The sequence below is a fragment of the Drosophila santomea genome, chromosome 2L (assembly GCF_016746245.2).
Source record: "Drosophila santomea strain STO CAGO 1482 chromosome 2L, Prin_Dsan_1.1, whole genome shotgun sequence".
Classification (NCBI taxonomy): Eukaryota; Metazoa; Arthropoda; class Insecta; order Diptera; family Drosophilidae; genus Drosophila; species Drosophila santomea.
The window spans coordinates 24,255,137-24,271,264 of NC_053016.2; the positions used below are offsets into that span (position 1 = coordinate 24,255,137).

Below are 16,128 nucleotides of genomic sequence, written 5' to 3' on the forward strand. Positions count from 1 at the left end.
GGAGAGAGCGGCCTGGAGTTAAGGCACGCTTCTGTGGAGAGCTCTTCGATCGTGTATTTTCGTGTGGCAGTGCATTTGTAAAATAGCGTCTTAAAACATTTTACGCCTGCTTCCCAAAGGCCTCCCATATGGGGTGCCCCCGGAGGAATAAATTGCCATTGCATCTCTTGATGACTTTAGGCATTCGTCACCGACTCTTTTACGGCTTGAAGGAAATCGCGGGAAAGCAGGGTGGCAGCGCCAACAAAGGTTTGACTGGACTTGACGTGGACACCCTCTTCTGGATACAAAACGAGCGAAAGCGGCAAGAAACTTTTCGGTCGTTAAGTCAGAAGTAGGCTCCAAATGGATGGCCTTGGTGGAGAAACAAATAAAAACTAACACATACCCCTTTGTAATAAAACATGCTCTTTCCGTATAGTTCTTTATATCGAACGAACCGGCGTAATCGATGCCAGTATACGTGAATGGTCGGGAGAACGATGCTCTTTCTTTGGGCAGGACACCCATCAGTTGGCTTTGCAACCGCTTTTTGTGGATCACACATACTTTGCACGAATTTACTACTGCTTTCATCAGGTTCTTAATTCTCGGAATCCAGTATTTCGACTGGATGAGTCGCACCATTAACTGGTTACCACCATGGAGAGTTATGCGATGAGTGAAATTCGCAAGGAGGCGAGAAAGGAGGCAGTTATACGGAAGAATCACTGGATGCCGTTCATTGTATTGAAGGCTTTTGGAAGCCACCACATGGCCGCACGCCCTGATCAGTCCTTGCGGATCTAGGAACGGGTTCATGCTTAGGATGGCACATGAACTTGGCACTGGACGCTTTTCACTTAGGCAGTGATAGTCCACAGGGAATTCTCTGCGCTGAGTGTTCGAAATTAGGAACCGCTCGGCGGCGGCGATTTCAGTGGCCAGCAAATGCACATCAGATGGAGATGTCTGCTTCCTGTACCGCTGAATGAAGCGATGAACATAAGCAAGGACCCGTAGAGCTTTCTCAAGCTTGGAGAAACGAGCCAACATTTGTTCTGAAGGAGCTTTTGCGAGATGAACTTTCAGAGCACGCTTCTCCAGGTCGGTCACCGGAGCGTTGTCGACCTGAGTGGGCCATTGGTTGCGTGGATTTTGCAACCAAGTCGGTCCGTGCCACCATAACTGGCTATCGGCTAGATCTTGGAGGAAAACTCCTCTACTTGCCAGGTCTGCTGGATTATGCTCATATTGAACATGAGACCAATTTTCTGTTTTTGTGGTCTGTGCGATCTTCGTCACCCTATTGGCTACAAATGTGGTCCACTGGCACGCTGGCTTGCTTAACCATGCAAGCACTATCGTGGAGTCCGTCCAGCAGTAAAGTTCGGAGTTGATCGTAGGCATCTGCGGAATGATGGCTGCAGCCATTTCGGAAAGCAATAACGCTCCGCACAGCGTCAGTCTTGGGAGCGAAACCGTTTTGACTGGTGCTACCCGGGTTTTCGCGGTTAGGAGTTGCACCATAATGGTGCTGCCAATTCTACGCGGACATATATTGCCGCCCCATAAGCCTTTTGCGATGCATCGCAAAAGCCATGATGCTTGACCTTGAAATCTGGATGAAACGAGAGCCAGCGTGGAATGCGTATCTGCTCTAAAACCGAATTACTTCGGAGAAAATTAAGCCATCGCTGAAAAAGCTCATTTGGAATGTTTTCGTCCCACCCAAGCTCCTGTAGCCAAATCTACTGCATGAAAATTTTAGCTAGAACGATACACGGCGCTAACCAGCCTGCAGGGTCGAACAATTTGGCAATTTGGGACAGGACTTGGCGTTTTGAAAAGGTCTTTTCAATAGCCAACTCTGGCGGAACGAAGAAGAATTCGTCGGAGGTTGCCTTCCTTTTGGTTGGAGGTCCATTTCCTCAATGGAAATCCGGCGGAATTCAGAGCGTCTCGGAGCTCTGGCTAGAACATCATCCACATACATGCAATTTCGAATGATATTGCTAGCTTTTGGATGGCTGAGTTCTACCAGGCCAGGAAAGGCGCGCAATTGACTCCAAAGGTTACTGTTTTCAATTCGAAATCTCTGATTTCCCCTCTATTGTTACGGAAAAGTATTCGTTGGAAAGGAGTGTGCTTCGGATCTACCCAGATCTGCCCATACATTTTTTCGATATCGGCGCTGAACACGTATCGGAAATAGCGCCACTTCAGAATTTGAATGGTCAAGTCGGACTGTAAGACAGGGCCAGCATGAAAGATATCATTTTAACTGATACCATTCGATGAAGGGCTGGAGGCATTGAATACTACACGGAGTTTAGTAGTTACGCTCTCCGGTTTTAAGACGGCGTGATGTGGCATATAATAGGCGTTGCAATCATGGGTAGAAATGCTTTAAGTCAAGATATTCCTGGATCACCGAAGGCCTCATCTCTTTTTAGACGCTGCTCATTTCCTAAAAGCTGAGCCAATGCGAAAGACCTAGAGATGAAAGAAAGACCGATATGTTCTGGATCGCGAAAAGGCAGAGTAACGACATATTTGCCGCACTCGTTTCTCGTGGTCGTTTGAAGGAAATTCTTCTCGCACATGGAATCGGATTCTTTTACCAACTTTGTTGGTATATTCTCCACCTCCCAAAATTTTGTGAGTAGTGAATTATCGTACGCGTGGGAGATCTGCGTCGAAAAAGAGGAAATTCTGCTTTGTGCTGAGGCTGACACTGGCCCAATTAGTACCCAGCCGAAAATGGTCTCTTGCCCCAAGAGAGAGCCACAGATGTTGGTTTTTGCTCCACTCAGAAGCACCGAAGGCAGAATGTCGGCTCCGATAAGGACATCTGTTTGTGCGCTCTCATAGAATTTTGGATCCGCCAGTGGAAAATCGGGAAGATCCCGAAGGAAATTTTGCGGAATTGGGTAGGAAGGCAGATTTCCGGCTAGTTGAGGGAGGACATAGGCCGTCGTCTCCAAATGCAACGCGGGCCAAGTCGGAGATCGGATGGTGAAACTGCCGAGCTTCTTGGACTGAGCGGCTACTGTTTGGTTTAAGCCTGAGACTTGGGCTTGAACCACCTGGAATGGCAATCTATTTAGATTGAACAGTCGCTCGGTTATGAATGTTGCCTCTGATCCGGAGTCGATCAGGGCGCGTGCCTTAATGTTAGTGCCAAGATGGGAAATATTGATTACGGCAGTGCCAAGAAGGATAGCTCTTGATCCCGTGGCGAAATAATTTTGAACACCAGCTTGCTCATTTGGAACGAAATTGGCGTGATTAGCAGAAATTGGCCTTGCAGGATTTGAAGGGCTTGAATTGCTGGAAAAGGGGTTGTTCGGTGCAACAACGTGTGATGCCGGCCACGGCAAGTAAAACAATTCTGCGTACTATTGCACTCACGAAGCTGATGTCCCTTTGAAAAGCAGTTTAAGCATAACTGCTTCCGTTTAATGTAGGCTGACCGGTCGTCAACCGACATTTGGAGAAAACGCGGACATACACGGACAGGATGGTTTTCCTTGTTGCACAAGTCGCAACTTTTCGATTTTGGAGCCACTTTCGTCTCATAGGAATTTAGTTTTCTAGAGGGCCCACTTGAGTTCATCGCTTTGGAGTGTGACTGACTTGGTACGGACGGTCTCACATCATCGATGGCCTCTAGGGTTTGATGACGTTCTGTGAGGAAGGTGTTCAGCTCTACCCATGTCCCATAAGAACAGAGTTATCTTCGGGAGCTTGGATGAACACAGATATACCAGCAGGCAGTCCCAGTTCTCAGTGTTGATGCCTGACATTTCTAAGGCAGTCAAGCAACCTTGAACAGTACTTCGCAGTACCTTCAAGGCCGCCCCAGATTCCTGTGGTATCGACTGCACATTAAACAGTATTTTCAATTGACTGTTTAACAATAATCGTTTATTTTCGAAACGCTCTATTAGGTTTTCCCACGCAGAGCGGAAACCCTCGTTGGTGAGAGGCGAAATCGAAACGATGTGCGCGTTGTCACTTGTTTTGGCATTTAAATGGAATAATTTTTCAATCGGAGTCAGCCGTGGATTATTGACATAAATGGCTGTGAAAAGATCCCGGAAAGACGGCCAGCGAAGATAGTCGCCTGCGAAAACTTCTGTATTGCATGGAGGCAACCGACAGCCAGAGGAAATGTAGGCCTGTGGCGCAGCGTTCGCGACTGGGATGGACTGAGACGTGCCCTGCTCGATTTTATCAACGAGCTGGGCAATACACCTTTCATAGACTGAATAGCAATAACTGTATTTAGCCCTAAGAATAGGCATGTTGCCTGCTGCCGCTTCGCCTGCTGACACAAGGCACTCTGAGCAGATGTCGAATTCCAACCTTGTCCCATAGGGTTCGGACTTGGTCGCGACGGACGCTAAGCATCGTGACGGTTGGAGCTGCGGATTCAGGAGTGTTGATCTGAGCCTCAAATTCCCTTAAGCGGTCAGAAACCGAAATGAATTTGGCTAGCGCTAGATCGGAAGCAGCCATACTTTTAGCTGTGCGCTGTACTGTGGCTTTGGATGGAGTGGCACAGTCGTCGTAAATCTGCGCAGGCGTTTTCACCGTAGTTTCGACTAATTGGACAGGTGACTCGGAGTGAACAGCGAATTGTATAAATGACCTGTGATTTATGGTAATTAGGTCCACCTGATTTACGGTTGGAACACTTGGAATGTGAAACACGGTGAAAAAAAATGTTTATTAGAACGTAGAAAATTTTATTTTTTTGTTTACAACTGGAAACGGAGAAAATGGAATGGTGGAATTGGAATCTTTTCTCCGAGTTGTAAGTACTTCTAAAACAAACACAAATTAATATCCAAGCAATACAGGAAAAAATATTTGTCGGGTGAACGACTTATATTTGGCGGTCGTATTATTTATTTATGGATGAAAAAATTATTGTCTCGTAGTTTTTTTAAATTTTTTGAAAATTTAAAAAAAAGTTTAATAAATATTAAAAATTTATTTGTTAAAAAAAAAAGAAAAAAAAACGATTTTAATTTATTGCTCGGAAATTGATTTGGAAATTTATGGAAAAAATTGATGGAAAAAAAAACGCCTTTTCCGCGTCGGCACTTGGAATAAATTTTATATGTGGTTTGGATTTGCCGACGGGAAACAATTTACACTTTGGTATATAATTAAAAGGAATGCAGATAATATGCGCAATGTGTGTCGGTAATATATGTGGATGTAATATATGTAATGTATATGTGATAAATGTGGATGGAATATATGTAATGTATATGTGATATATGTAGATGTAATATATGCAATGTATATAGATGTTGTATATGTTGATGTAATATATGTTGATGTAATATATGGAACTGGCGGGTAAATGTTTAATTAATATTTTATTTGGAATGGCCAGAGGGTATGTGTTGTTTGTTTCGTTATTGTATTCTTCGATAGCAAAGCAAATTGTATTAAGTGGACTGCGGAGTTAAAGCAAAAATGTGTTGCGAAAAGAATTTGGCTTGCGTTGGACACAGTGAAACAAGAACAGAATTTTTGCCACTTTTGGCAGAGCTCTGGACTTAGTAATTTTCACTGAACTTGGCACAAATTATTTTCACTTTTTCACATTTGGAATTTTGCACTTTTCGGACTGGATGAATATTTAAATATATTCGGAAATTTGGACTTAGAAACTTTCACGAATGAGGGTGAAAGGAGAACGATGGGTAATATGGCGACGCCCGTAGGAATAAATAAGTACTTTTCTTTAATTGCCTTTTGTCTGAGAAATCCGTTAGATTTGACAATAAATTTTACAGCAAATTGAACGAAATTGGATTTTCGAACCAGACCGGCAATTAAAAGGAATGGAAATTTCGTACTTATCTTGTAATTTGTTCGCTGGTGGAAAAATTTGAAAATCCAGGTGATCTGGCTCGAATGGATCAAAATTTTGGGTGTGATGGGGGTTGCTGTCCTGGAATTTTCAAAATCGGCTGAAATAGAAAACACTCGAAAGGGCGAACACTTGACTTTTCTTAATTGCGCGGGCGCGACCGGGCGTATGTTTATTCGTTAGTAATAGTTTTTACACTGAAGTTTATTCTAATTAGCTAGGTTCTCCCAAGCTCAGCGGAGACTCCTTGGAGACTCTGTGGTGAAGAGCGAGAGAGCGTAAGAGGGAGCGGAGAGCAGGTGACAGTCCAAACCCCGTAACTTGGACATTCCGCCCCCCTTGCAATCACTGGGGTTGCATCATAGCCATCCTACGGCAGGCTGCAGGCACCGGACACGATCCACCCAAAAACAGTTTTCTGGGCGACCGGCATTCCCTCATCGAAGGTCATGAATCCGGATTGGATGACCTTTGGATAAACATCTGCTCCCCAGACCATGGAGACGGTAGCAGGACGATGGAACTGGTCATCAGCCAGCATTATGTCCCGGAACTTGGACACCACTGTGTCGCTCAATGCCCGGACAGGTGTGCGGATCCGCACACTGGGCTCGATCTTGAGCACGACCTCCAGCTTCGTGTTCGCGTCGACCCTGGAGCGAATCGTCGTCGTGCAGACCTTCTCGTCGCCAACATTGGACATCGGAAGCGTAAAGGCTGACGCCAACGAAGCGTCGATGCAGCTCATGGGGGTGCACGAATCGATGAGTGCTGCGGTCTCGAAGGTCTTCGTCCCGGTCTCCAACATGACCAAAAGCACCACTTTTGCCACTGGACGTTTAACAACTCCACGTGCAGTACGGATATTTACTACACGGACGTTGCCGTCGGCTCCTGGGAAGACAGACTCAATTCTGCCGAGCCGCCACTCATTAGAGGGTAAGTTGTCGTCCTTGATGACGACCATGTTATCGAAGCGGAGATTTTTGGACGGGGCCTGCCATTTAGTGCGCTTGTGGAGTTCTTTGGGGTACTCTTCTTTCCAAAGCACACGGAACTGCTGATGGAGAGCTTTCAAATGCTGCCACCGATTAAGAATGTATTTCGTTACTCCCTTTACTTCGGGTTCCACCGTGGACATAAGGGGTCCCCCGACAAATCGGTCGGATCCTCAGACATAGGAGAGAGCGGCCTGGAGTTAAGGCACGCTTCTGTGGAGAGCTCTTCGATCGTGTATTTTCGTGTGGCAGTGCATTTGTAAAATAGCGTCTTAAAACATTTTACGCCTGCTTCCCAAAGGCCTCCCATATGGGGTGCCCCCGGAGGAATAAATTGCCATTGCATCTCTTGATGACTTTAGGCATTCGTCACCGACTCTTTTACGGCTTGAAGGAAATCGCGGGAAAGCAGGGTGGCAGCGCCAACAAAGGTTTGACTGGACTTGACGTGGACACCCTCTTCTGGATACAAAACGAGCGAAAGCGGCAAGAAACTTTTCGGTCGTTAAGTCAGAAGTAGGCTCCAAATGGATGGCCTTGGTGGAGAAACAAATAAAAACTAACACATACCCCTTTTTAGTAAAACATGCTCTTTCCGTATAGTTCTTTATATCGAACGAACCGGCGTAATCCATGCCAGTATACGTGAATGGTCGGGAGAACGATGCTCTTTCTTTGGGCAGGACACCCATCAGTTGGCTTTGCAACCGCTTTTTGTGGATCACACATACTTTGCACGAATTTACTACTGCTTTCATCAGGTTCTTAATTCTCGGAATCCAGTATTTCGACTGGATGAGTCGCACCATTAACTGGTTAACACCATGGAGAGTTATGCGATGAGTGAAATTCGCAAGGAGGCGAGAAAGGAGGCAGTTATACGGAAGAATCACTGGATGCCGTTCATTGTATTGAAGGCTTTTGGAAGCCACCACATGGCCGCACGCCCTGATCAGTCCTTGCGGATCTAGGAACGGGTTCATGCTTAGGATGGCACATGAACTTGGCACTGGACGCTTTTCACTTAGGCAGTGATATTCCACAGGGAATTCTCTGCGCTGAGTGTTCGAAATTAGGAACCGCTCGGCGGCGGCGATTTCAGTGGCCAGCAAATGCACATCAGATGGAGATGTCTGCTTCCTGTACCGCTGAATGAAGCGATGAACATAAGCAAGGACCCGTAGAGCTTTCTCAAGCTTGGAGAAACGAGCCAACATTTGTTCTGAAGGAGCTTTTGCGAGATGAACTTTCAGAGCACGCTTCTCCAGGTCGGTCACCGGAGCGTTGTCGACCTGAGTGGGCCATTGGTTGCGTGGATTTTGCAACCAAGTCGGTCCGTGCCACCATAACTGGCTATCGGCTAGATCTTGGAGGAAAACTCCTCTACTTGCCAGGTCTGCTGGATTATGCTCATATTGAACATGAGACCAATTTTCTGTTTTTGTGGTCTGTGCGATCTTCGTCACCCTATTGGCTACAAATGTGGTCCACTGGCACGCTGGCTTGCTTAACCATGCAAGCACTATCGTGGAGTCCGTCCAGCAGTAAAGTTCGGAGTTGATCGTAGGCATCTGCGGAATGATGGCTGCAGCCATTTCGGAAAGCAATAACGCTCCGCACAGCGTCAGTCTTGGGAGCGAAACCGTTTTGACTGGTGCTACCCGGGTTTTCGCGGTTAGGAGTTGCACCATAATGGTGCTGCCAATTCTACGCGGACATATATTGCCGCCCCATAAGCCTTTTGCGATGCATCGCAAAAGCCATGATGCTTGACCTTGAAATCTGGATGAAACGAGAGCCAGCGTGGAATGCGTATCTGCTCTAAAACCGAATTACTTCGGAGAAAATTAAGCCATCGCTGAAAAAGCTCATTTGGAATGTTTTCGTCCCACCCAAGCTCCTGTAGCCAAATCTACTGCATGAAAATTTTAGCTAGAACGATACACGGCGCTAACCAGCCTGCAGGGTCGAACAATTTGGCAATTTGGGACAGGACTTGGCGTTTTGAAAAGGTCTTTTCAATAGCCAACTCTGGCGGAACGAAGAAGAATTCGTCGGAGGTTGCCTTCCTTTTGGTTGGAGGTCCATTTCCTCAATGGAAATCCGGCGGAATTCAGAGCGTCTCGGAGCTCTGGCTAGAACATCATCCACATACATGCAATTTCGAATGATATTGCTAGCTTTTGGATGGCTGAGTTCTACCAGGCCAGGAAAGGCGCGCAATTGACTCCAAAGGTTACTGTTTTCAATTCGAAATCTCTGATTTCCCCTCTATTGTTACGGAAAAGTATTCGTTGGAAAGGAGTGTGCTTCGGATCTACCCAGATCTGCCCATACATTTTTTCGATATCGGCGCTGAACACGTATCGGAAATAGCGCCACTTCAGAATTTGAATGGTCAAGTCGGACTGTAAGAGAGGGCCAGCATGAAGGATATCATTTAAACTGGTACCATTCGATGAAGGGCTGGAGGCATTGAATACTACACGGAGTTTAGTAGTTACGCTCTCCGGTTTTAAGACGGCGTGATGTGGCATATAATAGGCGTTGCAATCATGGGTAGGAATGCTTTAAGTCGAGATATTCCTGGATCACCGAATCGTATCTCGCTTTTAAGGCCTCATCTCTTTTTAGACGCTGCTCATTTCCTAAAAGCTGAGCCAATGCGAAAGACCTAGAGCTGAAAGAAAGACCGATATGTTCTGGATCGCGAAAAGGCAGAGTAACAACATATTTGCCGCACTCGTTTCTCGTGGTCGTTTGAATGAAATTCTTCTCGCACATGGAATCGGATTCTTTTACCAACTTTGTTGGTATATTCTCCACCTCCCAAAATTTTGTGAGTAGTGAATTATCGTACGCGTGGGAGATCTGCGTCGAAAAAGAGGAAATTCTGCTTTGTGCTGAGGCTGACACTGGCCCAGTTAGTACCCAGCCGGAAATGGTCTCTTGCCCCAAGAGAGAGCCACAGATGTTGGTTTTTGCTCCACTCAGAAGCACCGAAGGCAGAATGTCGGCTCCGATAAGGACATCTGTTTGTGCGCTCTCATAGAATTTTGGATCCGCCAGTGGAAAATCGGGAAGATCCCGAAGGAAATTTTGTGGAATTGGGTAGGAAGGCAGATTTCCGGCTAGTTGAGGGAGGACATAGGCCGTCGTCTCCAAATGCATGGTTTAAGCCTGAGACTTGGGCTTGAACCACCTGGAATGGCAATCTAATTAGATTGAACAGTCGCTCGGTTATGAATGTTGCCTCTGATCCGGAGTCGATCAGGGCGCGTGCCTTAATGTTAGTGCCAAGATGGAAAATATTGATTACGGCAGTGCCAAGAAGGATAGCTCTTGAGCCCGTGGCGAAATAATTTTGAACACCAGCTTGCTCATTTGGAACGAAATTGGCGTGATTAGCAGAATTGGCCTTGCAGGATTTGAAGGGCTTGAATTGCTGGAGAAGGGGTTGTTCGGTGCAACAACGTGTGATGCCGGCCACGGCAAGTAAAACAATTCTGCGTACTATTGCACTCACGAAGCTGATGTCCCTTTGCAAAGCAGTTTAAGCATAACTGCTTCCGTTTAATGTAGGCTGACCGGTCGTCAACCGACATTTGGAGAAAACGCGGACATACACGGACAGGATGGTTTTCCTTGTTGCACAAGTCGCAACTTTTCGATTTTGGAGCCACTTTCGTCTCATAGGAATTTAGTTTTCTAGAGGGCCCACTTGAGTTCATCGCTTTGGAGTGTGACTGACTTGGTACGGACGGTCTCACATCATCGATGGCCTCTAGGGTTTGATGACGTTCTGTGAGGAAGGTGTTCAGCTCTACCCATGTCCCATAAGAAGAGAGTTATCTTCGGGAGCTTGGATGAACACAGATATACCAGCAGGCAGTCCCAGTTCTCAGTGTTGATGCCTGACATTTCTAAGGCAGTCAAGCAACCTTGAACAGTACTTCGCAGTACCTTCAAGGCCGCCCCAGATTCCTGTGGTATCGACTGCACATTAACAAGTATTTTCAATTGACTGTTTAACAATAATCGTTTATTTTCGAAACGCTCTATTAGGTTTTCCCACGCAGAGCGGAAACCCTCGTTGGTGAGAGGCGAAATCGTTGTCACTTGTTTTGGCATTTAAATGGAATAATTTTTCAATCGGAGTCAGCCGTGGATTATTGACATAAATGGCTGTGAAAAGATCCCGGAAAGACGGCCAGCGAAGATAGTCGCCTGCGAAAACTTCTGTATTGCATGGAGGCAACCGACAGCCAGAGGAAATGTAGGCCTGTGGCGCAGCGTTCGCGACTGGGATGGACTGAGACGTGCCCTGCTCGATTTTATCAACGAGCTGGGCAATACACCTTTCATAGACTGAATAGCAATAACTGTATTTAGCCCTAAGAATAGGCATGTTGCCTGCTGCCGCTTCGCCTGCTGACACAAGGCACTCTGAGCAGATGTCGAATTCCAACCTTGTCCCATAGGGTTCGGACTTGGTCGCGACGGACGCTAAGCATCGTGACGGTTGGAGCTGCGGATTCAGGAGTGTTGATCTGAGCCTCAAATTCCCTTAAGCGGTCAGAAACCGAAATGAATTTGGCTAGCGCTAGATCGGAAGCAGCCATACTTTTAGCTGTGCGCTGTACTGTGGCTTTGGATGGAGTGGCACAGTCGTCGTAAATCTGCGCAGGCGTTTTCACCGAAATGCTTGAAATTATTGGACTCTTGGGCCCTTGTGGTGAAAAAATAGACCTGGGTTTGTCAGCAGACAATTTCTTCTTATCGTCCCCGATGGGCATAATCACGGAGCACGGTCACACTTTTGAAAATGTGGACAGATTCCTATACCCTGCAAACGACGCTCGACAGAAGGCGATCATAATTGGAGCCATCGAACTTCAAATCACTGGAGATGCAGAAAAAGTTTCCCTATTCGGAATGCATAATGATTGGTCAACTCTAAGGGACGCCTTAATCACAGAATTTAAGACCCAGACACCACTGGAGGAGCTACTAGGAAGATTGTACCGCACACCTTTCAAAGGTAACTTCCGACTATTTTGCGAACAATTGGAAGATAAATCAAATGTAATCATAAATAAGTTGACATTAGAAAATGACAAAACCAATATTACAGTTTATACACAAGCAATGGCAACTACTATAAAAAATACCAATACAAGACCAGCCGAAATAAATCCAAGGTTAGCAAGGGAACTCACACAAAAAGTAAATACAGGTAGAATTCAGAATCATTTAAATTTTCAACAACTAAATACTAGTGCACCAAACCCTTCTACCAAAAGATAGAGAGAAAATGCTTGTGCTCAATACAGAATGGACACAGGATGCGAAATATTTTCTTCAACCAGCCTCAGAATCAGAAAGCAATTCAGAGGAGGTGGAAACCCATTCCTAAAAATTAAAATAAATAATATCACTCTCAAATGCTTAGTAGACACTGACGTCTATTAACATTATGAAACAAAATTTCTTTAATTTTCCAATCAAACCTTCTAAAGTAAATGTCCACACTATAAATGGCGTTATAACATTGAACCAAAGTGTTTCATTGCAGTCAAGCAAACTTTGTCCCACTAATCAAATATTTTATATTCACAATTTCTCAGAAAAGTATGATTTACTGTTAGGCAGAAACTATTTAGAGCCGACTAACACTCAAATTGATTATTCAACACAAACAGTCACTATAAATGGCTATACATTCAAAATGTGGTACGACCACATCCAAATAGATGAGTCAATAGATGAGCTTCAGTTTAAGGAACTTGAAATAACCCCAGAAGCCTTCAATCCCAGAGACAGGTATTTCATGGATTTTTACTTAAAAAACAATAAACAATTCCTATCATGTATTGACATTTATTCAGTAGAGATTGGCTTGAAGATAAAAGAGCTATTTTACGCATATTCAACGATATGGGTAAACCCACAGAAATAAAAGCCGACAAAGACTCCGCTATCATGTGCGTCGCACTTAAACTCTGGTTAGAATCAGAAGGAGTGACTCTCATATAAAAAAAAGGAATTTCTGACATTGAGCGATTTCATAATACTGTTAATGAAAAATTACGAATAATAACAAGCGAAAATGAACCCGAAAACCAGCTGACATCTTCATTTTTGCTGGAACCCCTGCTTACGACACTCAACAAAATAAAGTAAACAAAACTCGATGAAAAAAGACATGACTTCAGCATAGATACCAACTTAAGAGAATCCCCTCTAGTTAGATCAAAAACAACAACCAAAACAACCCATTCAAAAAGACAGGAAATTTAAGACAAATAGATAATAAACATTTCTAAGAAACAAATAGAGGTAGAAAGATAATACCCTATATATCCAAGTTAAAAAAGAAAATTAATAAGAGTAAATATAATAACTATAATTCAAGGCCTACTCCTGAGCATGATAATCATGTTATGCATCGACAATTAATACACAATACCTAGAAGTCACCACCACCCAGGCCAAAAACGGTTACCTAATTTTTCAAACCGGATCAATAGATTTACCGATAAACGACGAATATCATTACTTATCTATTAACTTAACTAATATAGAAAATACTTATGAAGAACCTTTTAATAACTTACCACAAATTTAGTATCTAGTAGGAAAACTAAACAGAGAAATGAACGGTATAAGAATTGTAAAACGCAGTAAAAGCGGTCTTGTTAACTTAATGGGAAAAATTTACAAATACTTATTTGGTACTTTAGATCAAGAAAACCGTGTTATTTTTTTTTTTATTAAACTCTCGGTCTGAATTTGTAAATATATAGAAGTAACGGTCTTAGAACTATCAAAATGATTATTGTATGAATAACAGATTGTGAGGAGTCTTAAAACTCCCCACAAATCCGTGTGCAGGAGATCGGCATAGCAACAGTGAAGACGGCCGAAATGCAAGAAGAGTCAAGGTCGGTCAGGTCAATCGGTAAATAATGGACCTTGGACCCCGGCAAAGCGGAGAGACCGTGAACTAACGGTACCGCGCTGGACTTTGGACTCGAACCAACCAAGGGCACAAAGGTCGAACGGTAACGGTGCGGACTTTGGACAAGCACCAAGAGGACGCACCGTGAACTAACGGGACATGGGTTGGACCTTGTACCCGAGTGAGTCTTGCGCAAAAAGGGAAATAACGGGATTCCCGCGGGCTATAATGCGCAGGCGCAGCTCGGGACAGTCAATGAGAAGTGCGCGGAGAGCCATACGGCCACACAGTCGATCGGGAGAAGTACGCGGGATACTCAGACATTCAACGCGAACAAGTGAAAGTATAAGTGCGTCGAAGCGTGCATCCAAAGAGGATCTCCGCAAGGAAGGACCAGCGAAGGACAAGCAAACACCAGGACCTGGCGTGGTCAGAAAGGGACGGTGGAGTCAGTGGACCCAAAGGTGGTTCGGGGAGAAGCTCTAGATGATTTTACGGACGATACATCCTAAGCCCCGATCAAGCTCGCAGGTTGGTCCTTTGGCAAGAGCAACGAGTGCCTGGAGTCCAGTCGAGCCGGAACAGGAACGCCGTCGAGAGCGACGCGGGACCAACGAAGAAGGACGAAGAAAGAGCGACGACGCGCGTCCGAAGGCGAGGGTCACAGGCCTCTTTTATCAAGTCATTGAATAAAGGTGGTTTAAATCTGAAACTCTGTCTTCTCTTTGGTCGGGCAATCACACAAATCATAAATTTGGTGGGACGAATAAACAAACTCTCTGAGATAGCCTTTGCAATTCGTAGCGAGCAGAAACAAAGAAATAAGTTCGTTACAAGATACAGATTCATACTTTTATACTTCTAACTATAAGCAAGAAAAACAATTTAATATACTACAGGCTAATAATAAAGATCCAGGAAAAATGAATGATAAAATTGCCGGTAAAGTTATCAATTCTTTTGCGGGACTTAAGGCTAAGGCATACTCTTATTTAGTTGATGAAGAAGGAAATGATGAATGATGAAAAAATCTGTTATTAGGAATCTAAATTATGTAGACTAAATCAAATGTATTAAGTATAAAAAGGCATTTTTATGGTTCACAGCGAGTAATTCGTAGTAGGTCTTACATTTATTATAAAGAAATTATAAATGAAATTAGTATGATGTTACGACGACAAATGAAATGTTGCCAAAGATATTAATTCGGCCCTGCGCCCAGATTTACCTCCACCCTAGATAATTCGCCCAAAACCGAGGTAACGCAGATGCACCACTGCTTTTCTACGTATATTTTCGATATTGTACCTCAAGCTTACAACCGTAGTTTTGCCAAGCACTGAGAAGCAGCTGTTGCGAGAAATTGGCATTCGGCGTGGACGTGCAAGCTGACGAGGAAAACATAAATGTAAGAATTATATTGTAAGCCAGTGAATTAACTAACAAACAACAAATAAAGATTTCAGTTAATCATTTGATTGATTTCATAGGTTGACTGATCATTGGACGTGCTAGCGAATACTCGTAATCCGTGTTTAATTTGGGAGCGAAGTCACTCGCATTAGCCGCGAGCAAACAGATGTTAAGAGATATATTTTACCAGATAATTGTAATACTTTAACCCACGGTCGTTATAATATAAATATTGTAAGTAGCAGTAGCTTCACTAATACTCAATAATACAAAATTATTATATATAGTTGTACATTAAAAAAAATACGGAAATGTAAGTAAACAAAAACAAATTGAATTTAACATTATTTTATTGTGTTTTATTAATTAAGCATATCATTTACAGATATACAAAAGTTGTGGCTGGAGTCGAAGGCGCCACCCTTTACACATACCCGGTTCTTTTAATTATTTTCTCTATCAGAAACGCATTCTTATCTTTTACTTTCTGAAGTTCTTCTTTATAAAACGAACCTTATATGGTTACTAATATAATCTTATATTTCATACGTTACTGGCCCTGTATACTTCACTTTTAAAAACTTCTGTAGTCAAATTAGGTTCATATCCCTTCATAAATACTCCCTTGTATTTACTTATTCTAACGAAATCACCTACTAAAAATTTATGTTTATGTATACTGATGTATACTGATTTTAAAATGAACTCTTCATTTTTGGCACACACATCCACAGGCTTCATTTTAATAGTTTAATGATAAGAATTATTGTAGTTTTCTACAAGAAATTTGATTTTATGAATCCATTTATAGTCACCCTTTATTAAGGCGTTCACATATAGATGCCTTTAGGTTTGTAGAAGTAATGATTTATATGATATTT

At 43.7% G+C, this 16,128-nt stretch overlaps 2 pseudogenes; both read right to left on the reverse strand.

Annotated features, from left to right (window-relative positions):
- Window positions 1-39: 39 nt before the first annotated feature.
- On the reverse strand, window positions 40-6,374 carry LOC122756497 (annotated as a pseudogene).
- Window positions 6,375-7,094: 720 nt separating this feature from the next.
- LOC122756662 lies at window positions 7,095-11,707 on the reverse strand (annotated as a pseudogene).
- Window positions 11,708-16,128: the final 4,421 nt, after the last annotated feature.